Source organism: Penaeus chinensis, chromosome 24 (genome assembly GCF_019202785.1).
Source record: "Penaeus chinensis breed Huanghai No. 1 chromosome 24, ASM1920278v2, whole genome shotgun sequence".
In the NCBI taxonomy this organism is placed as follows: Eukaryota; Metazoa; Arthropoda; class Malacostraca; order Decapoda; family Penaeidae; genus Penaeus; species Penaeus chinensis.
In genome coordinates, this window is record NC_061842.1 from 31,468,200 (window position 1) to 31,480,699 (window position 12,500).

Here is a 12,500-nt window from a genome sequence, read left to right on the forward strand (position 1 = left end):
GTCATACCCTCTGGACGCAGTGTTACCATATCTCTTATTGTGCTTTAGGCTTACAGGAGGGATTGTAATGGAGGGATTGATAGATGGATAGATAGATGGCTTGATAATTAGATGGACAGATAGGTAGCTAAGTTGATGACAAATGAATAATGAAAAAAATGATGTTGCTAAGTCGTGTAAATGAAAAGAAAAATAAATAAATACGTAGATAGCCACATAAACCGACAGAAAAATCATCACCTAAAAATACAACAATATCACACCAACAAAAAAATAAAACCAAATAAAAAAACAATACCTACAACAGCCTCAACCACACACAAAAACAAACCCTGACCCGCAAAAAACCCTTCATTTAAAAAGAGGTCGGAAAACCCCTTAGAAAAAAGACCGTGCTTTGGAATGTGAAAGTACGTGCCTCTGACGTACTCCCTAAAGGTACAGTGGCCACGTGATGCCAAGAAATCCTACCCTTGCTCTTTAAAGGCACTTGCGGTCGACGGTACATTCTGCGTCGGTCTGTCCAGGTCTCTCTCTGTGGGTGCTGATGGTTGGTACTCACCTGCGGGAGAGAAAGAGAAAGGGTTAGCTTTGCATGTTGTGAGGCGGATTTGGAGGGAGGGGGAAGGGGTAAAGAGAGGGAGAGGGAGGGGGAGAGAGGGAAGGAAGGAAGGAAGGAAGGAAGGATGGAGGGAAGGAAGGGGGAAGGAAGGAGGGTGAGGAAGAGATAGAAAGAGGGAGAGGGGGAGACAGGAGTAGGGAAAGGGAGAGGGAGAGAGAGAGAGAGACAGACAGAGAAACATAACTGAAATACACACTTTAAATATCAAGCTCAAAGACCACGTAGACGGAAAAAATAAAATAAAGACTAACAGTAAAATAATCCCCAAATAACACCAAGGAATTCACACACAAACACACACACAGGCACACGCGACTTCTCCCCTCTGACGTCCCCGACCCGCACAGGAGAGACACGGAAACGCAGAAGTAAGACAATACACAAAATATAAGCAGAATGCGCAATAGACACAAAAAGTAATACACAACGGCACCAAGGATAACAACAACAACAACAACAAAGGCAAAAAAATAAACGAAACAGTAACGATAAGAACAAAAACAAAGACAAAAAACTATTATCCAGAACAAATAAACAATAACAACAGCAGCAACAACAAGGGCACAAAGGCCACCCCCAGAAACCTCATTGATTTGCTCTCATAACTGTACACTGACTGGACCAGAGATAACAAACAGAAGTTCCTGAACCTGTAGCGGACACACTTCTCTCCCTCCCTCCCTCCCACCCAACCACCCACCCTCCTACCTTCCCTCCCTCCCTCCCTCCCTCCCTCCCACCCAACCACCACCCTCCCACCTTCCCTCCCTCCCTCACTCGCTTACTCGCTTACTCCTCCATCTCCTCTCTCTCTCTCTCTCTCTCTCTCTCTCTCTCTCTCTCTCGCTCTCTCTCTCTCTCGCTCTCTCTCTCTCTCTCTCTCTCTCTCTCTCTCTCTCTCTCTCTCTCTCTCTCTCTCTCTCTCTCTCTCTCTCTCTCTCTCTCTCTCGCTTATTCCTCTATTTCCGTTCTTCTCTATCTTCCTCCTTCTCATTCACTTTCTTTCAACTCTATCTCCCTTTACCTCTCCTTCCCCCCCTTTCTTCTTCCTAAACCTCTTTCCCTCTCTCTTTCTTCCTCCTTTCTCTTTCCTTTCCTCACTCCTCCTCCTCTCTCCCCCTACTTCCCTCTCCACCTCCCTCAATCTTTCTCCTCCTCTCTCCCCCTCTCTCTTTCTATTCCCCATCACGCCCCCCCCCCCTCCCTCTCTTCCTTCACTCGCCCCTCCCATCAAAACTCGCCCACCTTGAGGCACCCACACCATACCCCTCCCCCCCTCCCTCCCGCAAGGTTCTATCCTGTCTTATCAACGTGCAGGTTTTCCCCTCCCCCTCCCCCCATAACACCCGCCACACCTTATGTGTGTCAAGTGCTGCTCGATTCCAAAAGTTTGGGCATTTTAATCCTCATCATGATTTCAAATTGGGGGCAAAACACTCATGTTACACACACACTAACACACACACACACACACACGTGTGTGTGCGCGCGCGCGCGTGTGTGTGAATGCACATGTACATGTGCGTGCATGCGTGTATGTATGTATACACCTATTTCTCAACCCATCTGCCGGGCGATCGAGGAGGGAGAGCGGAAGGCCCGATGCCCCGACGATGCCCGATCCGCGCATATATATATATATATATATATATATATATATATATATATATATATATATATATATATGTATATATATATAAATATATATATATGTATATATATATATATATATATATATGTATATATACATATCTATATATATATATTATATATATATATATATTATATACATGTATACATATATACATATATAAATACATACACAGGTACACATACACTTATACATACATACATACATACATACATACATACATACATACATACACACATTGCATACATACATACATTCATATACATACACATGTACATTTACATACATGCATACATTATTTCATACACATATATACACAAAAGAACACAGCACATCATATACATACAAGTCAAAAAAACTGATGAAAAGAAAGTGAAAGAAAACAAAAACAATAAAAAATATAAAGATGAAAAGAGAGGATACAGTCCGAAAGGAGAGGAAATGGCAAACGAAAGAAAAGATAATAAAAAGAGAAAGAGAAATAAAGACACAAAAAATACAGAAATGCGTGCACGAAAACAAACAGAGAAACACGAGAAAAGCGAGAGCGAACCAGAGGACGAAGAAGAGAGGAAGGCGAGGCGGCAATTAAACTCCCGCCAAAATGGAGAGGAAAGTCCAGTGAACAATTGAACGCATCAGGACGTCAATCTGACTCTTGTTTAGCGTTCGTTAAGGCGTCGCTCTCTCGCCGAGGAGCAGAGAGGGCGGGAGGGAGGGAGGGAGGGAGGGAGGGAGGGAGGGAGGGAGGGAGGGAGAGGGAGAGGGAGAGGGAGAGGGAGAGGGAGAGGGAGAGGGAGAGGGAGAGGGAGAGAGAGAGAGAGAGGGAGAGGGAGAGGGAGAGAGAGAGAGAAAGTGACAGCGAGAGAGAGTTATTGGGAGACAAGACATAATGGATTTTTTTTAATGAACCATTAATTATTTGACAACAAAAGTTCCGCCCTCGTCTACACAGTGACGATGATGGCGATGGTGAAAGATAAGAGTAACGACGATGCTAATGATAACAATAATAATAATGAAGATAACGATGCCGAATGAAAAAAATAAGCTAACGAAAAAAAACTAAAAAAGGCACAATAATAACAAAAACATTACAACTAACATAACAATACAACACAAAGATAAAAACCGAATTTTCACCCTACATTTCGTTTTTTTCCTCATGAAACGAAAGCGAAAAATTGCAACGACGCACCTCGACGCGTAGGGGGGGGGGGGGGGGGAGATGGAAGAGGAAAAGAAAAGGAGAAGGCGAACGAGACGGAGAAAGAAAGGACGAAGAAAAGGAAAGAAGAAGACAAAATAAACGGAAGACGATGACGAAAGAAGAAGACGGCAAAAAAAGGAAAGAGATGACGAAAATGAAAATGAAGAAGAAGAAGAAAACGAAAAGAAGAAGAAAAAGGGGTGAAGCATACGAAGGAGAGGAGAAGGAAGACGAAGGAGGAGGAAGGGTGTTCCTTCCAGCCGAGGCTCAGCATCGCCTCCAGGTGGACTGCGGTCACGTGACGGCGCCGAAGGGGAAGGGGGCGGAGAGGGGAGGGGGCGAGGAAGGGAGGGGGAGGGAAGGGAGGAGGGAGGGGGAGGCAATGGGAAAAGGCAACGAGAAGAATGTTGAGTGGGGGAGAGGGAGGGAGGGAGATAGATAGATAGATAGATAGATACATAGATAGATAGATAGAGAGAGAGATAAGAGATAGAGAGAGAAAGAGAAAGAAAGAGAGAAGAAGGGAGAATGAGCGAGTGACAACGAGCCAATAAAACCGAATCCAGTTTACGCTGCGGCCATAAATCCATCGTACTTTCCCAAACGAACGAACGAAACGAGTCAACCCAAATCAACCCAACTCAACGCAAATCAAAACAGCTCAACCCAAATTAACCCAACCGTCGCCCACCAACCCGAAAAGCAAGACTCACGTAACCCTTACCCACAACCACACATCAAGCGAGTAGCAACCGGGATTCCAGCGCAAGCCACTGCTTCACGACCAGAACATTAAGAGGGCCAAATAATAGCGAGCCATCTAGAGCGATCGACCTCTCTACCTCCCCCTCCGGCCTCCCCTCAGGCTACCCCCCCCTCCCCTCCACCCGGGCCTCAGGATCCCCCCTCCCCCCACCTTGAGGTACTCTCTTGGGTGACTCAGCAAGGCGCGGGTTTCTTAAAAAAAAAAAAAAACTTTTAATTTCTTTTTAAATGTGGGAGACACAAAGGGAGAAAGAGGGAGATGGAAAGCGGCAGGAGAGGGAGGGAGAGAGGCAGAAGGAGAGAAAAAGGGAGGGAGAGAGGTAAAGAAAAGGAAAGAGGGGGAAGATAGGGAGGGAGAGGGAATGGGAGAAAGAAGAGAGAAAGAGAGAGAGAGAGAGAGAGAGAGAGAGAGAGAGAGAGAGAGAGAGAGAGAGAGAGAGAGAGAGAGAGAGAGAGAGAGAGAGAGAGAGAGAGAGAGAGAGGCGAGCAAATAGAAACAGAGCCAGAGAAAGCGAGGGAGAGAGGGCAAGCCTCCCCCATTAACAAAGACAACTTGAAAAATCTGTAACGCGACCAGCCGGCCGAGAGCGTTGCAAACCCGTTGAAATCTCAATGCGATCCGTGAACGTCCTCTCTTCTACAGACGTCAACTTAACTTTTTCACTTCCTTTTGTGAAAAGCAAATAGACGTATTTTCCCTTATTTTACTGTTGATTATGAGTAAAAATAAGGATTATTTACGTTATTCTTTTTATACGTTTTAAACATTTCTGATACGTCTCCTCTTCCTCCTCCTCTGCCTTCAATCTCTCGATATTTCTCTTCCTTGTTTTTCTAGATTTCCCCTCTCGGGTCACTTCCTCTCCCCTCCGTCGTTAGCAAGTCTTGTGGGATTTTCCTTCTGTTGGGAAGCGGCTGTTAACCCTAGTCCCTGATCGCCGTTAATCCCCACACTTATTAATCCCAGTGGTTGTTAAATCCGGTCCTGATTAACCCCAGTCAATATTGTTATGTCCCAGTCCTTGTTGACCCTTTACTTATCTTAGTCGTCGCCAATCCCGGTCCTTACTGACCTCAGTGGTTCTTCATCACATTCCTTATCTATCCCGGTCGCTGCTAACCCAGATTCTTATTAACACTAGTCGTTATTAATCCCAAACCTTATGAATCTCAGCGCTTGCCAATCCTAACCCCTGTTAACGACGTGGCCTGTGCTTGCTCGAACCAGTTCCCTCCAGGTGTGAAATGAGCTCGTAAAATGTCGTAAAATGCAGATCAATAATGAATAAGGTGGCATAGCGACTGAAAATTCGTTTAAAAAATGAATGCTGAATATATATCTTCATGTGCAAGTGAGTAAGTCAAAAATGTCTGGGTAGCAACGGAAAATCCCTTTTTCAAAATTTAATCGCACCTCTAAATAATCGTTTTTCCAAAATAAAATTCTGCTCTTGCCTTTCTCTGTTCTTATCCTTCCTTCTTTCCCTCCCTCCTATCCCTTCCTTCCCTCCCCCCCCCCCCCCCCCCCCCGAAGAGGAAGAGGCCCCGACCGACTCCAGACAAAGGCGCGCGCTCTCTGCCCAGCTCCCCGCACGCGAATGAAAGGAGATCGTGATAGGATTAATGCGTCTTTATTCTTCGCTGTAAATTTCCCTTTTCGTCTTTATTCTTTCTTAATTATCGGTAAAATCCTAACTGGTTCTCTAAGATTTTTCTTATTCACCTTTTCTTATTTAAATACAATTTTTGTTTTTTCTTATCTTTTTCTTGCCTCATTTTTTTATATTTTTAGTCTTGGGAGGCGAACGAAAGGTGAGAAAGTGTCAAGCGATAATAAGATCAAATAAATGAATAAATAAATAAATAAATAAATAAATAAATAAATAAATATATAATAACAACAATAATAAAAAAAGAAAAGAAAAAGAACACGGAATGGCCGGCCTTTCAATATCCACAATTTCTAGATATGTAAGACACAAATCCGCTGGCCAGGGAGAAAGTACAAGGGAGAAAGCACAAGGAAGAGAGCACAAGGGAGAAAGTACGAGGAAGTAAGACAGCAGGAACATCCGGGAAATGTCTTGAGAGGCTTTCAAGGTTGCAAATATTTACACTAACTTGGCACCTTCTATGAGATGCGCGCAGATCATCTTAACTTTAAGGCGGAGGGAAAAATTGGCAGAATTCACTGTATAAGTTGTGATTTCACTGCGATGGATCCGCAGCTTTTGTTGGAAATCGTGACTGCAGTGAAGTGGAAAATCCGACAAGTTCAGTGTTGATTCCAAGTGTCACTTAACCGGATACATAAAAAAGAAAAGCGGCTACAGTACGAATGAATATATATGAATATATATGAATATATATATATACATATATATATATATATATATATATATATATATATTCTGTTCTCTTTACAACCGTTTCACTTTATCTGCGCCCACGTTACTGTGGTTGTATCTTTGTTTATCTGAATACGCATCGACCTCAGTTTCCAACACAGCAAATTGACAAAACTGAACTTCCCCAAAAATAGGTCTATTGTTTCCACTCGTCTATTGTTCCTCCATTTTTTAAAACATTCCCGTTAACGTCTATCCTTGGCGAATCAGTGTCTCCAAGTAAAAGTAGTGAACAAACTTGAAAATCATGAGTTAAAGACCCACGTTTCGATACCTACAAATGTACTTACGACGTCAAAATATACTTTCCCTTGCCGCTCATCTTCCACAATAAGTACCAAAGGAACACTATACACAACAAACAGCGGAAGCGTAAACAGGACCAAATAATTCATCTCAGGAGCCATCCCTGAAGCGGCTGTTCTGCCTCCATTATACCTCCTCACGTCCGTAGCGCCAGCCCCGAGATTTAAGGAGGCATGCCCCTGTCCTTGTGGGAATGCAGCTGCGTGTGTGTGTGTCTGTGTGTCTGTGCGTGTGTGCCTGTGCGTGTGTAGCTGGATGTATGTGCCTGTGAGTATCTCTACCTTCCCTTCTCTTCCCCCCTCCCTCCCTCCCTTCCCTCCTTCCCTCCCCGCAGAATTCCGTGTTTCCGAATACAGTGCGGGCATTACAGAAGCCGATTCTCTTGGGCGAGAGGATCAGGTGTTCGAGGGCCTCGGATTCCCGCAGCTGGTCGTCTTGGCGGCATTGTGAGGGCGGCGAAAATGAGGCGGAATATTGAACGGAGGTCCTCATTTCACATTCATGAGGATTGCTGTTGCTTCCTCCTATTTCCTTCTCTTTGCTTGTTATTGTTTTTTTTATTTAATGATGAGGAGAATAAGGTCTGTCGGGGGGAGAGGGGGGGGGGGGGGAGCAGAGACTGTGGGAAAGGCCTGCGGCAATATGGTAAAGAAGTTGCACTGATAAACAACAGAATAGTTTCGAGTTTCTCTCTCTCTTTTTGGTAACAATTCTTCCCTATTCATTCCGTTTTCTTATCCTTTCTAATGTCTCTTTTCTTCTATCTAAATATGTCTCTTGGCTAAGTAAGAAGCCGAAAGCATCAAAACGACGCAGTTTAACCAGACGTCGAAGATCATTGGAGACGCACGTGGATGGCGGAGTCTGCGCCGACACTCGACCCCTGGCTTCAAGCAGGACCACGATTCCCCTCAGGCCACTCACCCCCTCCCCCTTCTCCCTTCTCCCCCCACCCCTCTCCCCTCTCCCTCTTCGTTCCACAGTCCTCTCCCTTCTCCTAGTGTAGGAGTATGATATACAGATAAGAAATGGATATATATATATCAGATTGATAGATAGATAGATAGAGTGATAGAGAGAAAAAAATCGAGAGAGCCAGAGAAAGAGATCGAGAGAAAGAAACTGCGAGAACCAGAGAGCCAGGGATCGAGAGTCGAGAGCCAAGAGCCCGGAGTGCGCGGCCGCCGGGGCATCGAAGCCTCCCGCCGCTGAACGCCCGGGCTGCATGGACTTGTCATGTGCAACTGCATTCTCTGCAATCGCACTCGGAATGCACAGCAACAGCTATTGGGCGCGCGCATGCATATGACATCGTCTAACCTACATTTCTATCTTAAGGGCGAGCTATATAAATACACACACACCTGCAAAGGTACATACAAACTCATAAATCATATCTGTACATGAAATATATATATATATATATATATATATATATATATATATATATATCAGATGTGCAAGAACAAAAGAAAGAAAAGAAAGAAAGAAAGAAAGAAAGAAAGAAAGAAAGAAAGAAGAGAGAGAGAGAGAGAGAGAGAGAGAGAGAGAGAGAGAGAGAGAGAGAGAGAGAGAGAGAGAGAGAGAGAGAGAGAGAGAGAGAGAAGTCCCTTCTGCTGCGCATGAACCTCCAGACAGTCGATAAAACCTATGTCAAGGTTCACCTCAAAAGGAACTTCAGCGCAATCAATTTGATGGGTTTACAAGCAACGCAAAAATGCTCCCCTCCCCCACCCCACCACCCCCCACCCACACATACCACCTTCCCTTCTCTTACAACCTCCCCTTCCGCCTTCCCCTCTCTCCTCCCGTTCATGCCTTCTCTTTCCATCCCCCTTCCCCCTTCCCCCTCCCTCCTTCTCCTCCCTTTCCTCCATTCCCCCATCGCTATCTCTCCTCCCCCTCCCTCCCTCCCTCCCTCCCTCCCTCCCTCCCTCCCTCCCTCCCTCCCTCCCTCCCTCCCTCCCTCCCTCCTTCCCTCCTCCCCCTCCCCCCCCCCCCTTCCAAAGGCACCTTGAGCCCCGGCCCAATCGCAGTGGCACAAGGCAACACGTGAAAAAGGGATTGGCTAACCTCCCGCAATTATGGGATGTTTTTTGGGCCTCGCTCGCTGTAACCGCTTCTCAGGGGCGCCGTGCAATGCAGGGGGTTTGCAATACTAGGTGGGGGGGTCATGCAATGAGGTGGGGGAGGGAGGGTAGTTTTAGGGTTTGCAATTCCTGGATTGTTATCATCATTATTGGAATTCGGACTGTGAACATGATTTTTTTTTAAATACGTTTCGTTAAAACTATAAATATTTGTTTACTACCCTTTTATTTTCAACTGTTTTTTCAATAAAATTTAGATTCTAACCTTCGTCTACACAGTTTAAAAAAATCAGATGTCGTACGATGTCTGCTGACAAAGAGCTTCGCTCAAAAAATAAACAAATAAACAAGTTTCTCTAATGTTAACAAGCGATAACGAGAATAAAATACAATGAAGATACATAAATAAAAAAAAACAAAACAGACAAACACGAAGACAATGGTAACACAAATACCATCAACACGCAGGCATTAAAGTGAAAAAATAAAGAAAGATGAACACACACAAACAGACAGACACACAAAATCCATAACGCAAGATAAACACCAAGCAGTGACCGAGCCGGAGACCGCAGGCGACCAGGACCGAGGCCGAGCGGAGCCACAGGTCCCATAAGGGTCTCGGCGGGTCATGCATGTGCAAACGGCGCGTCATCCCGGGGCTCGAAGCGGCGGTCATGCAGGTGTCACTTCCTTTCCCTCGCTGTGCTCTCGGATGCAACGGCAAGAGCGGCTCCGCCTTGCACATGCAATGCAACAATGATCTACTCCTTGTGTACCCTTTACTAAATATCTATATTGTGTATTTAAATGCGCGCACACACACACACACACACACGCACACACACACACACACACACACATATATACACATCTGTATATAGAATTAATGTCACATTCGATTAAAACTATAACACTTTATAAAACTAACTTAAAAAGGATAACCATCTCTACAATAGCAATTACTGCCACTAATTCTACTAATACTAATAATAGTAATAACAAAAACAACAACCAAAAATCCAAACAAACTAAAAAAAACAAAACACAAAAAGAAAAACAAATCAATAAATCACCAGGAATTGAGAACAGAGAGCAGCTCCCTATCTATCCTTTCCCTCCTTCTCCCCTTCCTCTCCCCTTTCCCCCATCGCTCCCTCTCCTCTCTTCCGCCTTCCTCTCTTCCCCTCCTTCCCCCTCGCTCCCCCCCCCCCCCCCGACAGGTGAGCCCGAACCCCGCCTCCCGAGACCGGTGAAAGTAGATTCGTTATGCAGACAGACGCTCGGTTGAGAGAGCAATATTGCACGCTAATGCCGGAGGATCAAAGCCGTGGGATGGGGAATGGGTGACGGAATTAATTAACGGTGGTATTAGTTTGGGCAATGGGGGGGGGGGGGGGTGATGTTTAATAGCTGGATTGATGATTGCGATAAAAGATATTAAGAACGATGATGATGATAACATCAACTAAATAACAAAAGTAGTAATAGTAGTAGCTTTAACAGTGACAACAACAACAATGCTAATATCATCATTACAACGAGGGACCGTAAATCACATGCTAATATGCGTTAATTGGTATCAATTAAGACATCTACCTTAATCACCGTTCCCTTTGAAGTTTAATTAGCCGGAACAACTGTTACATATCTACCATGTAAACGGGCATTGAAGTCTCCGCCCACCACGTGGTCTAGCCTTCAAAGACGAAGTCATGTGACATCATGTGACATCATGTGACATCATGTGATATTTTGACATCTGGGCGTGAAAAAGGACGTAGAATCCTCTTTTATCCTCTATGCATTTTCTCTCGCTCTCTTTCTTTCTCTAGATTTTTTTTTTCTCTTTCTCTCTCCTCCTCTCTAGATTTCCCTTCCCCTCTGTTTTTTTGTTTTTTTTTGTCTTGCTGTTCTCCGTCATTTTCCTTCATGCTCTTCCTTCTCCTCTTTCCACTTCTACAGTTTTTGTTCTCCTAACAAAGGATCTTGATTTTTCCCATTTCCCTTGCGCCGTTTTTATCTTTCCCATTTCACTTTATTCTTTATTCCCCTCTCTCCTTCTCCGTCTTTAGCTCCCCCCTCCCCCCCTCTCTCTCTCTCTCTCTGTGTGTGTGTGTGTGTGTGTGTGTGTGTGTGTGTGTGTGTGTGTGTGTGTGTGTGTGTGTGTGTGTGTGTGTGTGTGTGATTGTGTGTGATTGTGTGTGATTGTGTGTGATTGTGTGTGTGTGTGTGTGTGTGTCACATCCACGGCCATCAACCATTTCCTTGAACATCCTATACCATTAACTGCCTCGTTCTGAGCGAATACCTGGCGGATGTTACTACCGCCTACCCACAGACAACCCCCACCCCCTCCCACACCAACACTCCCTCCCCTCCCCATTTCCCCCCATCCAGAAATACCCCTTCTCCCCCCTCCCATTCAGAGAACCCCTCTTTCTACCCCCTACCCCGCCCCCCTCCTATCCCTCCCTTCCCCTCCCCCTTCCTCCTCCCATCCAGAAATACTCCCCCCCCTCCCCCTCCCCATCACCCCCGCCCCCACAACCCTCCTATTACGACCGTCCTTGGCTTAAGTAATAATTTTTATAACGCTACGATCATGACGCTTCCATTTCTGTTGACAACCACACGCTTCCCCCTTTTCAATTTTTTTTTTATTTTTTCTTCTTAATCGTGATTTTGAGGTTATTACATCCCGCGCACTTAATTACACGAGAGACAAAGCAAAGTTATTTTTTAACGTGTTAAACTTCCGCTTTTCCGTAATTGATAGCTAAATACGTTTTGTGTCCGATATACCATAGACAAGGTCGCGTAATTTGGATTAAAAAAACAACTATGTAGACAAGGTGAGACTGACAATAACGTCTGATTTACGATAGTATTAAAAACGGCGGAACTTCCCATTCGCATACACTGAAGGCCCTGCCGTATTTAGCGTATGACTTCTATTTTCATCCGCTTTATCATGTCTTTATCCGCCTTTAATTCAAAGCATTTCAACACGGTCGCAACACGTTCAGACCTGCACTTCATTTTATCGCCCCCATCGGCCGAACCCGACACCGCCCACGCGTCTCCAGCTCATTCGCACAACAAAGCCATTCATAAAAGAGGCTGCCAATATTTATCTATTTATTTATATAAGACCTCCATCCTCTCCCCTCTCCTCTCCCTTCCCCCTTCCCCCTCCTCCCTCCTCCCTCCTCCCTCCTCCCTCCTCCCTCCTCCTTCCCTCCCTCCCTCACCATAAGTGAAGCTAAATATACAATCGGATTCTTAGAAGGGACTGATGGGGAGGGGAGAGGGAGAGAAGGGAGAAAGAGGAGAGACGGAGATGGAGAGGGAGAGGGAAAGGAAGAAGAATAAGAAGAGGGAGAGGAAGAGGGAGAGGAAGAGGGAGAGGGAGAGGGGAGAGGAAGAGGGAGAGGGGAGAGGAAAA

At 45.1% G+C, this 12,500-nt stretch overlaps 1 pseudogene; it reads left to right on the top strand.

Annotated features, from left to right (window-relative positions):
• LOC125038069 overlaps positions 1-12,500 on the top strand; it is a 32,426-nt pseudogene that overhangs the window by 13,421 nt on the left and 6,505 nt on the right.